Below are 17,506 nucleotides of genomic sequence, written 5' to 3' on the forward strand. Positions count from 1 at the left end.
GCCTCCAGCCACTGCAAATGAACTCCAGATGCATGCGCCCCCCTCGTGCATCTGGCTTATGTGGGTTCTGAGGAATTAAATCTGGGTCCTTAGGTTTCACAGGCAAGAGCCTTAACCACTAAGCAATCTCTCCAGACCCACCTTTTTGTTTTTTGTTTTTTTTTTAATTATTTATTTATTTATTTGAGAGTGACAGACACAGAGAGAAAGACAGAGGGAGAGAGAGAGAATGGGTGTGCCAGGGCTTCCAGCCTCTGCAAACGAACTCCAGACGCATGCGCCCCCTTGTGCATCTGGCTAACGTGGGACCTGGGGAACCGAGCCTCGAACCAGGGTCCTTAGGCTTCACAGGCAAGCGCTTAACCGCTAAGCCATCTCTCCAGCCCCACCTTTTTGTTTTTGAGGGTCCTTAGGAGGCGGTGGTAATGTTTTATGAGACACAGAGAGAAACGGTGCTCCAGGGCCTCCAGCCACAGCAATTAACGCCCCCCCAACATGTGCGCCACCTTGTGCACATGTGCAACCTTGTATACTTGCCTCACCTGGGACGTCTGGCTTACGTGGGACCTGGAGAGTTGAACATGGGTCCATAGGCTGTGCAGGCAAGCACCTTAACTGCTGAGCCATTTTTTCAGCCCACCTTTTTGTTTTTTAAACAGGATCCTTCACTGGCCGGGATCTTACAGGTGGCCAGTGAACCCCAGGCCTGTCTGCCTGTCTCTGCCTGTCTCTGCCTCTGCAGTGCCAAGAATATAAGCATGTGCCTCTATGGTTGGCTTTTGCAGCATGGATTCCAGGGATTAATCTAGGTCCTCATGCTTGTGAGGTGAGCATTTTACTCACTGAGCTCTCTTTCTCCAGCCCCAAGAGAAACTGCTTTTGCTACTGATGGGCCTTAACACAGGAACCATTAAACTTCTCGGTTCCTGTCTGCATAACTAACCTATATTTCAATGATTCTCTCTCTTCATCCCATACCCAAGACCACCCTTGAGCCCTTCCTTTCATGGCGGTCCCTAAGGCTGCTTCAAAATGTCCTGATGCTTCTCTTGGCTATTTTCTTAATCTTACCCTTGGTGTTTTATCTTACACTATAATATTTAACTTGTGTAATAATAATAATAGTTTTAAAAATTATTGGATCCCGAGAACAAGGATTTGTGGAACTATACATTAAATAGCCCAGTTCAGGGCTGGAGAAATGGCTTAGCGGTTAAGGCATTTGCCTGCAAAGCCAAAGGACTCAGGTTTGGTTCCCCAGGATCCATGTTAGCCAGATGCACAAGGGAGCGCACACATCTGGGATTCGTTTGCAGTGGCTGGAGGCCCTGGTGCACTCTCTCTCTCTCTCCCTCTCCTTTTCCCTCTTTCTCTGTCAAATAAATATAAACAAAAACACTGAAGTAGCCCAGTGCATCTCATTCCACATCCAGAGCTGTTCCTCACTATGCAAAAACACCACCTTTCTGGATGGTAATAATTGACGGGCACACCCTGCCACCCAGTGACACTTCCCAACTACAGCACACTGTCATAGCAGTGCCTCTTGACGCCGGTGCCTAGATTTTCTGTTTTTCCACGAGAGGCATGCGTGCCAAGGAAGCACTGACCTGCCTGCTTGGGAACTATCTGTGCACCCGCTCACAAGAAAAGAACGTGACGAAAGCCACTTGCTAATCATTTGGAAGAAATAATTCCAGCATTCAGGAGGCAGAGATAGCAGGATCTCTGTGAGCTCAAGGATACCCTGAGACTACGGAGTGAATTCCAGGTCGGCCTGGGTTAGAGTGAGATCCTTACCTCAAAAAAAAAATCCCCCAAATTCCAAAATACTTAAAGATTAAACAACACACTTCTAAAATAACATCTGCGTCAATGAAGAAATCTCAAGAGTTATTTAAAAATACCTTGCACCAAATAAAACTGAAGGAATAAACTACCAAGATTTATGAGATTAAGTAAAAGCAATGATCAACAGGAAATTAACTGTTACAAGTGAATTTATTAGTCTTCTATGACCAGAGGAGGGTCAGTGTTTGTCAGAGATGTGAGTGGAGGGAGGAGGGAGTGAATAAGGGATATTTAGGATTCTGAAGCTGTTCCACGTGGAATCATGGTGCATGTACACATTTGTCAAAATATACAGGACTATATAACATAAAGAGTGGCCTCAGGGCTGGAAAGATGGCTCAGTAGTTAGAGGTGTTTGCTTGTAAAGCCTGGCAACCCGGGTTTGATGCCCCAGTGTCCATATAAGCCAAATGCACAAAGTGGTGCCTGTGTCTGGAATTCATTTGCAGTAGCAAGAGGCCCTGGTGCATCTGTACTCTTCTCTCTCTTCCTCTGTCTCTGTCTCTCTCTCTCTTCTTCTGCTGCTTCTTCTTCTTCTTCTTCTTCTTCTTCTTCTTCTTCTTCTTCTTCTTCTTCTTCTTCTCTCTCTCTCTCTCTCTCTCTCTCTCTCTCTCTCTCTCTCTCTGTCTTTCAGCTTGAAATAAAGAAAAAAAGAGTAACCTTAATGTAAACTACAAGCCTTAAAAGGGTACAACTCACTGCCATGTACGCAGCTTGAAGGGACTTCCAAAACATATGCTAGTGGAATGAACCAGACATGTAAAAAAGAGAAGACACTCAGGATGACATTCTGGGGAGCTGACATTTCAGTCAACACAAGGAAACACGTGCCCTGATCGTTAGAGTTCAGCAGGATTAACTCAGAGTCCTTAGCCAAGCACCCTGCTATGGTGGGTGACTGATCAACTTAAGAAACTTCCCTGGAGGCTGGAGAGATGGTTCAGTGGGTAAGTGCTGGCTGTGTGTTGCAGTCAGGTTTGCATTGCTGGCAGAGATCACCCACAAGAGCAGCTTTTGGGGAAAAGGGATTTGTTTTGAATTACAGACTTGAGGGGAAGCTCCATGATGGCACGGGAAACGCTGGCATGAGCAAAGGGTGGACATCACCCCCTGGCCAACATCAGGTGGACAATAGCAACAGGAGACACTGGCAAGGAGAAACTGGTTACAACACCTATAAGCCCGCCCCCAACAATACTCTGCCTCCAGGAGGTGTTAATTCTCACATCTCCACTAGCTGGGAACCCAGCATTCGGAACACATAAGTTTATGGGAGACACCTGAATCAAACCACCACACTGCAAGCATGAGAATCTGGATTGGATCACTGATGCCCACATAAACTGCTGTATCTGGTGGCATGCACCTTTAACCCCAGTGCTGGGGAGTTGGAGACAGGGAATCCCCGAGTCTTGCTGGCTGACTAGCTTGGTGAAATTAGTAATGCTAGGTTCAGTGAGAGATTTCGTCAAAAAGGAAAACTGGGCATGGTGGTGCACACCTTTAATCCTAGCACTTGGGAGGCAAAGGTAGGAGGATCACCAGGAATGTGAGGCCACCCTGAAACTACATAGTGAATTCCAGGTCAGCCTAGGCTAGAGTGAGACCCTACCTTAAAAAAAAAAAAAAAAGTTAAGGGCTGAAGAGATGGCTTAGCAGTTAAGGTGCCTCCCTGTGAAGCCTAAGGACCTATGTCCAACTCCAGATCCCAAGTAAGCCAGATGCACAAAGGTGAGGCAAGCTCAAGGTCACATGTGCACACTAGGTGGTGCAAGCATCTGGAGTTCGATTGCAATGGCTGAGGCCCTTGTGCACCAATTCTCTCTCTCCCTCTCTAAAAAAAAAATTAATTAATAAAACGAAAGGATGAAATGGTGAGTTTCTGAGGAGGATATCAACCTCTGGGCTCACATGCATGTGCACACAGGTGCTCATCTTCCTGGAGTGAGACAATCACAAGACTCATTTTTTTTGTTTGTTTATTTTTACTTATTTATTTGATAGCGACAGACAGAGAGAGAAAGAGAAAGAAAATGGGCATACCTGGGCCTCCAGCCACTGCAAATGAACTCCAGACACATGCGCACCCTTGTGCATCTGGCTAACATGGGTCCTGGGAAATCCAGCCTCGAACTGGGGTCCTTAGGCTTCACAGGCAAGCGCTTAACCGCTAAGCCATCTCTCCAGCCCAAGACTCATACTTTTAAAAACTGAATATTTTTCGGGGTGTGACTTGTGTGGGTTCATACGTGTATGGGTGCCTGGGTAGGTCCAGGTACATAAGTGCATGTGTGTCTGTAGGTGTGGAGGCAAGAGGTTGATATGGATGCTCTTCCTCAATCATTCTCCTGGAGCCAGTGCCTCTCACTGAACCTAGAGTTCACCAGTTGCGCTAGACTAAACCAGTGAGCCCCAGGGATTTCCTGTCTCTGCTTCCCCGGTGCTGGGATGCCAGGCTCATGCCACCGTGCTCAGCATTTTACATGGGTGCTGGAGACCCACCCTTGTGTCCTCATGCTTGTGTGGCAAACACTTTACCCACTGAGCCATCTTGCCACCCCCCCTTTTTTTTTGGTTTTTCAAGGTAGGGTCTCACTCTAGCCCAGGCTGACCTGGAATTCACTATGTGGTCTCCGGCAGCCTTGAACTCACCGCGATTCTTCTACCTCAGCCTCCAAAGTGCTGGGATTAAAGGCATGCATCACCACACCTGGATCCCCATTTTGTTTTGTTTTGATTTTCATTCTAAGCACACTCTTTGCAGACACCTGCATTGTATAAACATCTTTAAACATGTTATTACCATGGATTTATTTATGTAAATATGCCCTCTTTCCCCCGGGGGAACCTTGAAGCTCAGAGACCTTTACTAAAAGCCACAGGAATGCAAAATGCTTCAGATCTGGCCTCTGCCCTCAGAGTGCTGGCCAGACCACCTTTGTAGAGGCAGGTAAACGCACCTGAAGCAATTGGCAAGTATCAGGCACTGAACAGTGCAGATGTAAACTGTAGGCCATAGGTAGAGTTCAGTGCTCCCCTTGGCTGTAAGGTCTGCCTAGATTTAAGGCTGGAGAAATGGCTCAGTGATTAATGGCACTTTTTTTGCAAAGCCTAACAGCCTGGGTTCAATTCCCCAGTTCCCATGCGAAGCCAACTGCAAAAGGTGCCTCATGCGTCTGGAGTTTGTCTGCAGTGGCAGGAAACCCTGGAGTGCCATGCTCACTCTCTTTCTGTCTGTTTACTTTTTTCTCCCTCATAAATAAATATTTGTTTAAAAATCTACTTAGATTTTTTTTAACTTTAAAAAACTGTGTTTTCCCTGAGACTACGTAGTGAATTCCAGGTCAAACTGGACTAGAGTGAAAGCCTACCTCAAAAAAAAAAAAAAAAAGATGTATTTGCAAGGAGAGATGGGGGAGGAGAAAGAATGGACATGCCAGGGCCTCTTGCCACTGCAAACAAACTCTAGATGCATGGGCCTCTTTATGCAGCTGGCTTTACATGGGTACTGGGGAACTGAACCGAGGCCAACAGACTTTGCAAGAAAGCACCTCTAACCACTGAGCAATTTCCTCAGCCCACTATGTACCTAGATTTAATGTGCTGTCTGTGGCTGTGGAAAGTGCTTGCTTTGCAAGCCTGGGGCCTGAGCAGGATCCACATACAAAGTGCTGAGCACGGGCGGGGGGGGGGGGCATGCCAATCGTCCCAGCGCTGGGGACGTGGAAACACGCAGATCCCTGTGGCTAGATGGCCAGTCTTGCCTAAGTATTGAGCTGCAGGCCAGGAAGAGACCTTTGTTCTATGAAAATACCCGAAGAATGTCACCCAAGCTTCTCCTCTGGCCTCTGCACACACACATGCACACACGTGCAATGTGGACCACACACACACAGGCACCTGCACACACGTGCGTACAAACACTCATGCTATCTGATGGCAAGACGATGCCTTCCACTAGACTGTGCCTACACCCGGAGCTCAGCAGTTTCAAACGATGCCAAGCAGTCCTTGGACGGCATCTGACACCAACATGCCATCAGACAGTATCCGCCCCAGGCCTTCACAGGAGCAAGAGAAACCCGAGCTTTGGAAATAAGCTACTGAAAAGCAGGCTCACGCTCACGAAGCCCACTTTGGGATGTGGCACCTTCTTGAGTTTCATTCCTTTCCCCTGTCTATACACGAACTATGCAAGGGAAAGTCTTGAGAGAGAAACGCATCTTGAGAACTGCTGGAAGGATGGCATCACAATTGGATTTTGTTTCTTTACATTTTTCTATCTGCAGTCTTGCCTTCTGCTACTATAGGGATTTTCAGAATAGTATAGTCATAAAGACTATGTTCCTTCCATTTTTTTAAAAAAAAGGGCTCTGAGCTAAGGAATTTTAAACAACACTGTTGGCAGGATTAAATCCCTTTAATATTTATGCTGTTGGGATTCGTGATGATCTATCATAAATATTTTCTCATTTGAAGCTGTATCTCATAATTAGGAAGTATAATTTGAGTTGCTTGCCAGGAGTTCTGAGCCTCTCTCTCTCTCTCTCTCCCTCTCTCTCTCTCTCTCTCTCTTTCTTTCTCTCTGTGTCTCTTTCCTCCCTGCCTTGTTCTCTCTCTCTTCCTCTATCCACTTATGAATGAATTTTATTTCAAGAGCTTTGAAGACACAGTAGGTAAAGGGACTCCAGGAGATAAATTATTTTCCTGTGCAGATGCCCCTGGTTCTTTGGGGAGGACAACCATTGCTTTGCTCCTTTAACACCCGAATCCCCCACCATCGCCCCAACAAGAAATAAAATGACTCACAAACAACTCATCTGCTCACCCTCCACTCAGGTTTCACGTTGAATCCGCAGACAACTGATTCTAGAGAGAACATTTGTGACAGGAACTTCTAGAAATGGAATGGAAACAGATAACTAAAAACTGCTTTTCTTGGACAGCTGTTTTCCACAGAAATTCATAAAAAATCATTTCCATTGCCTTGTCCATTAATGTATAATTTGCACACACCATCTAGCCTCATTATTCCCCATACCTAAATTCCACATTTTTATCAAACAAGTCAACTTTGGATGCCCTTTGCATAGGAACACTTCTCAATGCCTTGGGGTGCTTAAAGAACAAAAGCCAGGCACTACCGCTGGGTTTGCATTTTTCCTATAGAGAAATGTGCTTCAGCGGCGTATCTTCTACCCTGTGTTTTCCCTAATTCCCTTCTGAAAGTAGTTTCAGTTTTTTACATTTTCATAACATACTTTTCAAGGCATGACATGAGTACCTGATAAAGGACTGTTTCCTATTTGCTTTTTTTCACAGCACTTCCTCAAATGTTATTCATTGTCATTCTTCTAAATTTATTTTGTTATGAAGTCCTGCATGGCTTCCAAAGTGAGCTTTCTGCTTTCAAAATGTATGTGTGAGAACCTGACTGTTGGCTGGTCGGGGAGAAAGCGCAGGGGTAAAGTGCATGCATGAGGACCCGGGTTCAAACCCCAGCACAGAAAGAAAGAAGGGAGGGAGGGAGAAAAGGAAGAAAGGAAGGAGGGGAAGGAAGAAAAAAGAAAGAAGGAAAGAAAGCAAGCAGTGCCTAGTGTGGTGGCACACTCCTTGAATTCCAGCACTTGGGAAGCAGAGATAGGAAGATTGCTGTGAGTTCAAGGCCAGCCTGGAACTACAGAGTGAGTCCCAGGTCAGGCTGGACTAACGTGAGACCCTTCCTTGAAAAAAAAAAAAAAACCCAAGCACTGGGTGTGAGATTCTTGCTTTACATTTTGGGGAGGGTGTTGCACAGGGTTCCCTAGCACCAAAGATCAAGACTGTCTAGAAACCTCGGTGACAGTACTTGGCTTGCTATAATAGCTGCCTTCACGTTGCTACAGACAGACCACAACAAATCACCTGACCTAAAGCAGCTGATGGGCGCAGAGGGTCTGTTTTGACTCACGGTCTCCAGGGGATGCCCCACGATGGCAGGGCTAGGAGGCATGGTCCTAGGAGAGAGGCACAGTCTCACATTTTGCCACAGCAGGTGAAAACGACCACCAAAGGCTGGAGAGGTGGCTTAGCGGTTAAGGCGTTTGCCTAACAAAGCCAAAGGACCCAGGTTCTATTCCCTAGGAGTCACGTTAGCCAGATGCACAAGGGGGTGCACATGTCTGCAGTTCATTTGCCATGGCTGGAGGCCTTGGCGCGCCCATTCTCTCTCTCTCTCCCTCTTTCTGTCAAATAAAAAAATAAAAATTGAAAAATATATTTAAAACTACCAGTAAAAAGTAAGCTGATTCTAGGCAGGGGAAGCTGGGTTATGACACCCCAAGGCCCGCCCTGAGTAACACACCTCCTCCAGCATGACTCTATACTCCAGTTGCCAGCAGCTGGGGACCAATTATTCAAAACACGTGAGTTTATGGGGTACAACCAATTCAAGCCTCTCCTGATCCACTCATCACTCTGCACGTATTACTCTTCTAAGACGTCACTGACAATGTTGCTCCCATGTGAACACAATGGTGGATTCCACTTGATAGGAAAGATGGCTTCTGAGTGTTGACACCCTGAAAACCTCAGCCACCAACCCCTGGGGCTATTTCTTCCTCTTGCTTGATGTTCTGTCTTGTTCTTCATTGGTCTCCCTGTATGTCCTGAGGTATAATTTCTAGTATTTGTCATTGAGCACAGTTCTCCACCAGAAAATCTTAGGTAAGAACACTGGAAATAGGGCTGGAGAGATGGCTTAGCAGTTAAGGCGCTTGCCTGCAAAGTCTAAGGACCCAGGTTTGATTCTCTAGGACCGACGTAAGCCAGATACACAAGGTGACACATGCGTCTGGAGTTTGTTTGCAGTAACTAGAGGCCCTGCATGCCCATTCACCGCCCCCCTCTCTTTTTATATCTATCTCTGTCTCTTTTTCATAAATAAAAATAAAAACATAAATAAAATATTTTTTAAATGGCTGGAGAGATGGCCTAGCAGTTAAGGTGCTTGCCTGAAAAGCCAGAGGACCCAGATTCAATTCCCCAGGACCCATGTAAGCCAGGTGCGCAATGTGGCGCATGTGTCTGGAGTTCATTTTCAGTGGCTAGGGACCCTGGTGTGCCCATTCTCTCCCTCTCTCTCTCTCTATCTACCCTCTCTCAAATAAATAGATAAAAATAAAATATGAAAACATAAAATATTTTTAAAAGAACACTGGAAATACACCTTGCAGTAGAATGTACTACAACAGGACTTGGCTGGGCTGGAGAGAGGGCTCAGTGGTGAAAACGATCAGTGCGCAAGCAGGACAGGCTCTCAAGCTGGAGACCACCGAGTTTGTCTCTCCAGAGCCTATGTAAAAATCTGGGTGTGGCCACTCAGATTGTAAGCCCAGTCCATAGAAGGGTGGAGACTGGAGAATTCTTAGGGTTCACTGATGAACAGCAGCTCCGGGTGGAGGAAAGATGTCCAGTCCCAAGGAAATACACAGGTGAGCGATGAGAAGGACCCCTGATGCTCCCTTCTGGCTTCTTCACACATGCCCATGGGGCATGCATCTACACACACATGTACATACATGACACATCGCACACACTACACACACCACACCACACAACACACACACACACTCACACATACAAAATGGAACCTTGCTGACTTAATTAACAAAGACTTCATTACAGAATATTTAAAAAGAAATTTTGCTTTTATCATTTTTCTTATATGTAATAACTCACAGGAAGCTAATTATGCCATCCAGTTAGCCCTAAGAGACAATGTAAGAAACAGAAAAGGACATTATTCTTTTATGTGGAAAGTTATCCAATATGCTTGGGAATTTCCACAAACTGTTTAATTTGCTCACATCGTGTGTACTGAGGCTAAGGTTTACCTGCAGTCCTGATACTCCTTACCAGAGAAAGAACCACTGTTTGCACCAGAAGAAACTAAAGACAGATCATGACTTGCTTTGTTTTGATCAAATTCCCAATGACTAAATCAAAGTTCAGAAAGCCTTCCACATTACAAATTGAATGTGCATTTTCTAATCTGAAGACAAAGTTAATTAACTCAACATATTAGTTAATTTTTAAAAAGGCTGGGAAAAATAAGGAAAGGATTGATTTTTCTAAAGTGACATCACTTTTCCAAAATCATATAAAATTAAAACAAGGCTCATGACTCCTGTTGCTTGGGCCAGGTTAGAATCTCTTATTGTGCCACACTACCTAGCTTCCTAAGAAAAAAGAAGTCTCTACAACATACCTGGGTCAGGTAGTTTCTCATACGGGTGGCCAGACAATTCCAAAGCATCTTTAGTAACAGTCTAGTTCACCACATACTACAGCCAGAAAGACCATTACTTGGGCTGGAGAGATGACTTAGTGGTTAAGGCACTTGCCTGAAAAGCCTAAGGACCCATGTTTGACTCTCCAGATCCCACGTAAGCCAGTCACACAAAGGTGAGGCAAGCACAAGGTCACACAGGCCCACTAGGTGGTATAAAGCGTCTGCAGTCTGGTTGTAGTGGCTGAAGCCCTGGCATGCCCATTCCCTCTCTCTCTGTCTCTCTCTCTCTCACTTGCTCTTTCCAAAATTAAATTAAATTAAATTTAAAATTTTTTCTAAAAGAAAGAAAACCATTGCTTTAAGTGACAATATCCTCCTTTGAGTGACATTATAGTGCACAGTTAATATGTTGGTGGGATGAACAGCCAAACCTATCCAGTGTTTATGGGAGGAAGGGATTTACTTCAGCTTACGGATCCAGGGGAAGTTCCATCAGTGTAGGAAGACGCTGCTTACCTCTGTCGATGCAAGCAGAGAGGAAAACCACAGCAGCCAAGCACCAGCACCAGCACCCACACCACAAAGCAGCGGGCAGCAGGGACCCCCTCCTCCCGCCCCCGCCCAGCGCACACTGCTCTCCACACCTCTGGATTCAGCTGTGCCACCAGTGACATCTCCTTCAGACAGAAGGCTGGAGATCCAAGTTCCAAGTTTTAATAAAATATCTGAGTCTGTGGGGGACATATATTTAAACTACCACACACATCATCCACCCAGTGATATGACCAGTTTTACTCTCTTGTCAAAAACTAGACAGGTATACATATAATTTATTTACATAATATAATATATTATGTATAAACTTATATATTTATATATAATTCATTTATTTGATATATATGTATTTATCAAATAAATAAATTATATATATCAAATAAATAAATAATATATATAATTACATATATAGATATATATGTAATTTATTTATTTGAGAGCACAAAGAGAGAGAGAGAATGGGCATGCCAGGGCCTCCAGCCACTGCAAATGAATTCCAGATGCTCCACCTTGGGCCTCTGGCTTACGTGGGTCCCGGGGAATTGAACCTGGGTCCCTTGGCTTTGCAGACAAATGCCTAACTGCTAAGCCATTTCTAGAGCCCTAATATTTTTTTTAATTATTTATTTATTTATTTGAGAGCAACAGACAGAGAGAAAGACAGATAGAGGGAGAGAGAGAGAATGGGCGCGCCAGAGCTTCCAGCCTCTGCAAACGAACTCCAGACGCGTGCGCCCCCTTGTGCATCTGGCTAACGTGGGTCCTGGGGAACCGAGCCTTGAACCGGGGTCCTTAGGCTTCACCGGCAAACACTCAACCGCTACGCCATCTCTCCAGCCCCCCTAGTATTTTTTAAATAACCCCTCACTGAATGTTGTATCTTCATTGAGAATGGTCAGGGCCATCTATTTATTGACATGTGAAACCATGCATCTCCCTGTACCGTGTGTAAGAACTGATGTACAAACTCTTCACCCACTTCCAGGCAGGCAAGACCCCCATGACCCACTGACGCAGCCAAGGCAGGACATTCACCCACCATTCACCAGCTATGCCAACTCCTCGAAGAGCTCTTACCTCAACGAGGTAGAGTCCTTGAAGGAAAACCTCACTGGTCAGCACACCGAGCTCCGAATGGTGCGTTCATATGAGGTATGTTATGCCTTTGTTTGCTGCTGACAAGAGTTAAGAACCACTCTCCCTGCTGATAATAACCGTTAATTTATCACATCCAGCCAAGGCTGACCTCTGGGCGTCCCAGCCCCTCCATCACCTTCACACCTGCTCAAGCTAATTGTGAGAGCCAAGTGTAAATGAAAATCAACTGGGCTAATAATGAATGGAGCCCATTACTCGTAATAGCACATTGCTTTACAAAGGTTTATCAAGAAACATTATAACTAAGTCCTCTGGTCACAGTCTCCCGTTTTATAGACGGGAAGAAGCAAGTGGGTCCTGAGACTGCAGGCTGAACGCATGGCATCAACACCCCGAGCTCTGGGATAACCATTCCCTTGCTTTATCTAAACTCATGGGTAGACCAGAACAGAAGATATTTTTCCCAATGTTGTTGTCATCTGTTTATATAAGCAAATGAGATCATTAGTGGATGCGAAGACCTTAATTAAAATGCTAATCTCATGCCTCCACCAAAACCATTTTTCTTTTTCTTTTTTTCATAGTATGTGCCTATGAGATGGAGTTCTTGCACAGCAAGCCAGAGGTCAACGCCAGGTGTCTTCCCCCTTCCACCTTATCCTTTGAGTCAAGGTCTCTCCGTGACGCTGGGGCCTGCCAGCAAGCCCAGGTGATTGCCTGGCTCTGCCTCTGCAGGGCCAGGATGACAGACACACACCTCTGCGCCTGGTGTCATATGCGGGCACCAAGGACTCCAACCTAGACCCTCCTACTTGTGGGGGAAGCATTTTACCCTCCAAGGCATCACCCCAGACCCCAGACCCATTTCTGAAGGTGGCCATCTTCATGGGCTCTCCTTTCACTGCCACTCAACTGGAATCGCCTTGTACCTCCTACCTGTCCCAGCTCCCCAGTGACTGAGGTGAGTTACCCAGAATCCCTCTGAAAGGAACTAAGTCAGCGCCTTCTAGAGGACTTTGATTATTCTGGACTTTGAATATATGGCCAATTGAATGTGAGAAATTCTCATCACCAATAATGGAAAGGTATTATAGTTAGGGACCATTTTTTAAAGTTTGTGTGTATGTATAAATATATGTGTTAGTATGTGAACACATGCTTATATGTGTGTGCAGTACATGTGTGTGCATGCAGGTGTTGGTCAGAGGCCAACATCAGGTGTTTTCCTCAGACTCTCTCTCTCACATCAAACCTAGAGCTCATAGATTCTGCTAGCTGACCAGAGAGTTCTTGTCTGTATGTCCCCAGAACTGAGATTACAAGCACATGCCACCACTCTCATCTTTTTTTAAAAATTTATTTATTTACATGTGAGTGTGGGGGGTGTATAGGTATGCCAGGGTCTCTTGCAGCTGCAATCAAATGCCTGTCCAGTTTTATGTGGGTGGGTGAGGAAACGAACCCCAGGCTTTGCAGGCAAACACTTTTAATCATTGAGCCATTTCTCTAGTCCCCAATCTTTTTTTTTTTCCTCTATCTACAAGGGTGCTAGATTGAACTCTATGTCTCATGCATTCATGAAAAGCGCTTTATCCTCTGAGCCATCTCCCTGTCTCCTTTTCCTAAAGTTATATTTGTTCATTTTAGATGGATTTATAGAAAGAAAAGATCCCTATTTCACACCATCTAATCAAAAGCACGAGTCATCCCCATAAACTCGGTGATGGGGGCAATATTGCCAGCCTGCCTCATGTATCTGAGCAAAGGACCCTCCTGAGCTCTCTCACTAGGTTGGCAGGATTCTTCTTATTCCTGTAGGCACGGGACTCGTGGCTTATTCTTCGAAGTTGACAAGAAGATGACTCCAGAGCAGTTATGTTACCAGACAGCACTCTTGCCTGATGCCGCGTCATCACAGAAGCATCACATCCCACTAGTTGAAAATAAGGCACATGGTGGCTGGGAAGAGAACTCAGGGGGTCCAGCGCTTGCTGCACAAAGGTGAGGACCTTACTTTGGGTCCTCAGAACCCACACAAAGGTGGACAGGATGGCGAGCATCTGTGCTCCCAGTGCGAGCTGGGAGACGAGACAGGAGAAGCCCTTCAAGCACATGGGCCAGCTAGTCTGGAAAAGAGCAGTGAGCACCAAGAGACCCTGCCTCAAACAAGCTGGAAGGCAAGGCCGACACCCGAGGCTGTCCTCTGGCCTCCCTACCCACTCTCACTACCTGCACCTCCACCCTGACAACAATCAAGAAAGACCGCTGGAGAGATGGCTTAGTGGTTAAGGCACTTGCCCGCGAAGCCTAACCACCCATGTTCGACTCTCCAGAGCCCACGTAAGCCAGACGCACAAAAGATGAGGCAAGTGCAAAGTGGCACATGCCCACTAGGTGGCACAAGTGCCTGGCATTGGACTTCAGTGACTGAGACCCTGGTGTGCCAATTCTCTCTCTCTCTCTCTCTCTCTCTCTCTCTCTCTCTTTGTCTCTCTCACTCTCTCTAAAATAAATAAATAGAAAAAGAAAAGAAATAAGATAGAGGTTCCTGGGCTGAAGGGATGGCTTAGCAGTTAAGGCATTTGCCTGCAAAGCCAAAGGACCCAGGTTTGATTCCCCAGGACCTATCTAAGCCAGATGTACAAGGTGGTACATGCATCTGGAGTTCATTTGCAGTGGCTGGAGGCCCTGATATGCCCATTCTCTTTCTCTCTGCCTCTTTCCCTCTTTCTCTCTGTCAAATAAATGATAAAATATTTTTTAAAAGATACAGGTTGAGGACACATACAAGAGGAGAGACGTGTTGAACACCAGGAGACAGAGTCACCAGGGTCATCTTAAAGCCTGTTGTGACGGTTTGACTGTAAAGTGTTCCCTGTAGGCTCATGCGTCTCGAATACTTGGTTCCCGCTGGTGACAATGTGGGGAGCTTGTGGAGCCTTTGGGAGACGGAGCCACCCTGAAGGGGTTGCACCTCTGGGCGGCAGGCCTTGGGGTTTATGAGGCCAGCCTCTCGGGTGCTCAGAGCCGGCTTGCTGCTGCTACTTCCTCCCAGCAGATGTGACAAAAAATGTGACACTTTGGCTGCCTGCTTGGTCACACTTTTCTTGCAACGATGAAATATCCCCCTCAAAACTCAGCCCAAATGAACCCTTTCCTTCCCTAAGCTGCTTCTGTCCCGGTGTTTTGCCCCAGCAATGCAAAGGTAACTGCTACACCTGCCCATTATAAAACCAGACACCTAACAAATACATTCTCTGTATCCTATGATGTCCCAACTTCGCCCAGCTCTTCCTAATGGAGAGTCATTGTGTATTTATACACTAGGATTGCATTCACATCCCGGCGATCTTAGGCTCACTGGCCAATTCCATATCGCATTCTATTCTGAGATCTTACCAGGGAAAGTCCACTGCTCAATCATTGCATTTTCAATGTCACTAACCATCAGGATGGACAAAAAAAAATACATATATATATATATATATATATATATATATATATATATATATATATCATTCCAGGCAGAAAAGGCACAAGTAGCAATTATTAAACTGTCATGATTTATGCCTGTGCCTGATGGGACCAACACAAGTCAAATTGGCTATGCAGGGAAACGCAGCCATCGACTGACAAGAACAGCGACTCATGGCTCATGTTGCATCTACCCCGAGCCAAGGCAGTCAGTCAACTCCAAGGGGACAAACATCAGTCATATAAATGACTTGGCAGCCTAAATATTTAACAACTGGATGATGACTAGAATGTTCACTTTTCAATCACTCACACAGGCACGGTTCCCAAAAGCAAAAAAAAATCATGAAATTTTAGTGTAGCTTTTCTTTTTCTAAGAGTTATTCATCCAAAAATATTTGTTGAATGCCTTCTGCATGCTAGATGCTCTGTTTGATGCTTGCAATAAAAACTGCAATTTTGTTAGGGGTGAAAATTACTCTGCAGACACTTTTCTGTGTTCTCTATATTACTAAGCCTTTTTCTCCGTTGTCACTGGCCATCAGCCCTCAGGACCCAGTGACCTTTCCTGTTGCTCCCATCTTAGCACTAATATTTGACCAATATTTGCTTTGCTACAGCAAACTTTAACAACTCCATATCTCATTAGCTCCAAAGAATAATTGGCACCAAGAATAACAAGTTTTTGCTGCTGGATTTATAGAAAAACTAAGTGATAAAAAGGTATTTACTATAGAATTCATCGTCACATCATAGGTTAAGAAAACGATGTTCTCTATGTACATCTGAGAGCTCAAGGTCACCTAAAACAAACCCTGGCAGATTCAACACAAATGGTCAAAGTTACACATAAACAGGAAGTGTCACACGGAGAGAGACAACCTTGGACAACTGGGCTAGTTCTTCCTCGCTACACTCCCTGGAGGTAATTTGACAATTCCCATGGCTTTGATATACTAACGCTTTAGACAGCAAATAAATGACAAGCGTACTTTAATAATCATTTATCATAAGCTCGGGTTTGGGGTGAGGAAAAAATGTCTTGGCAAATACCAAGGACTCCTTTCTTCTTCGCTCCCCTTTCTTCTCAAGGACTCCTTTATTCTAACGTGGTGGCTCTGGAGAACCTTTCTTTGCAAGGGTTTCTTTCAACCACAATCAATAATCTACAATCAACTTTGTCATCTCTTTAGAAGCCAGAACCTTTTCCGCTTTGGAGTTTTGAAGATAAAATGCGTAGCTGGCTTCCTGCAGGCCAAATCCCGAACATTTTTTTATTTGTTCGTTATGAATCTGATTGTTGATCCTCAATGTGTGACACATAATGCGAAGTCAGTGATTAGCCATCCAGATTGCTGTTCACTGTGGACATTCAGAGAGTTAACGTGGGTTTAAACACAGCTGGCCCCGTCCTTATGCAGAGCTTGGTCCTCCCCAGCAACGCTGGTGACCAGTGACGGTCCACTTTCTTCTGACCGTCCCCGCACTGGGGTTCTCTGTACTTTCCATTCTCTCTTCTAACCTGGCAGATGGTCTCTTTACTCTGTAGGTTTGCCCTATAGATTTGGACTGTGACCCTAGTTGCAGCCCTTAGAGATATTAACTAAACGACACATGTGACCTCCTCAGATTCCAGTCCTCTAAATGTCCAAGAGCCTCTACCATGTCCTGAACACACTCTTCCAACAACTTCCAGCTCCTTGGACAATTTCTCAAAACATGACCTGGGACCTAACAAATCCTGGTTTCTAGCCTCAAAGAGATGGATTTCAACCATGATTTTGTAACACAGTTATTCTTAACATTTTTTTTAAAAAAAATTATTTATTTATTTATTTGAGAGCGACAGAAACAGAGAGAAAGACAGGTAGAGGGAGAGAGAGAGAATGGGCGCGCCAGGGCTTCCAGCCACTGCAAACGAACTCCAGATGCGTGCGCCCCCTTGTGCATCTGGCTAACGTGGAACCTGGGGAACCGAGCCTTGAACCGGGGTCCTTAGGCTTCACAGGCAAGCGCTTAACCGCTAAGCCATCTCTCCAGCCCACAGTTATTCTTATTACCAACAACAACAACAACAACAACAAAAATGGTTTATGGGCTGGAGAGATAGCTTAGCGGTTAAGCGCTTGCCTGTGAAGCCTGAGGACCCTGGTTTGAGGCTCAATTCCCCAGGACCCATGTTAGCCAGATGCACAAGGGGGCGCACACATCAGGAGTTCGTTTGCAGTGGCTGGAGGCCCTGGCGCGCCCATTCTC

This window comes from Jaculus jaculus, chromosome 10, assembly GCF_020740685.1.
Source record: "Jaculus jaculus isolate mJacJac1 chromosome 10, mJacJac1.mat.Y.cur, whole genome shotgun sequence".
Lineage (NCBI taxonomy): Eukaryota > Metazoa > Chordata > Mammalia > Rodentia > Dipodidae > Jaculus > Jaculus jaculus.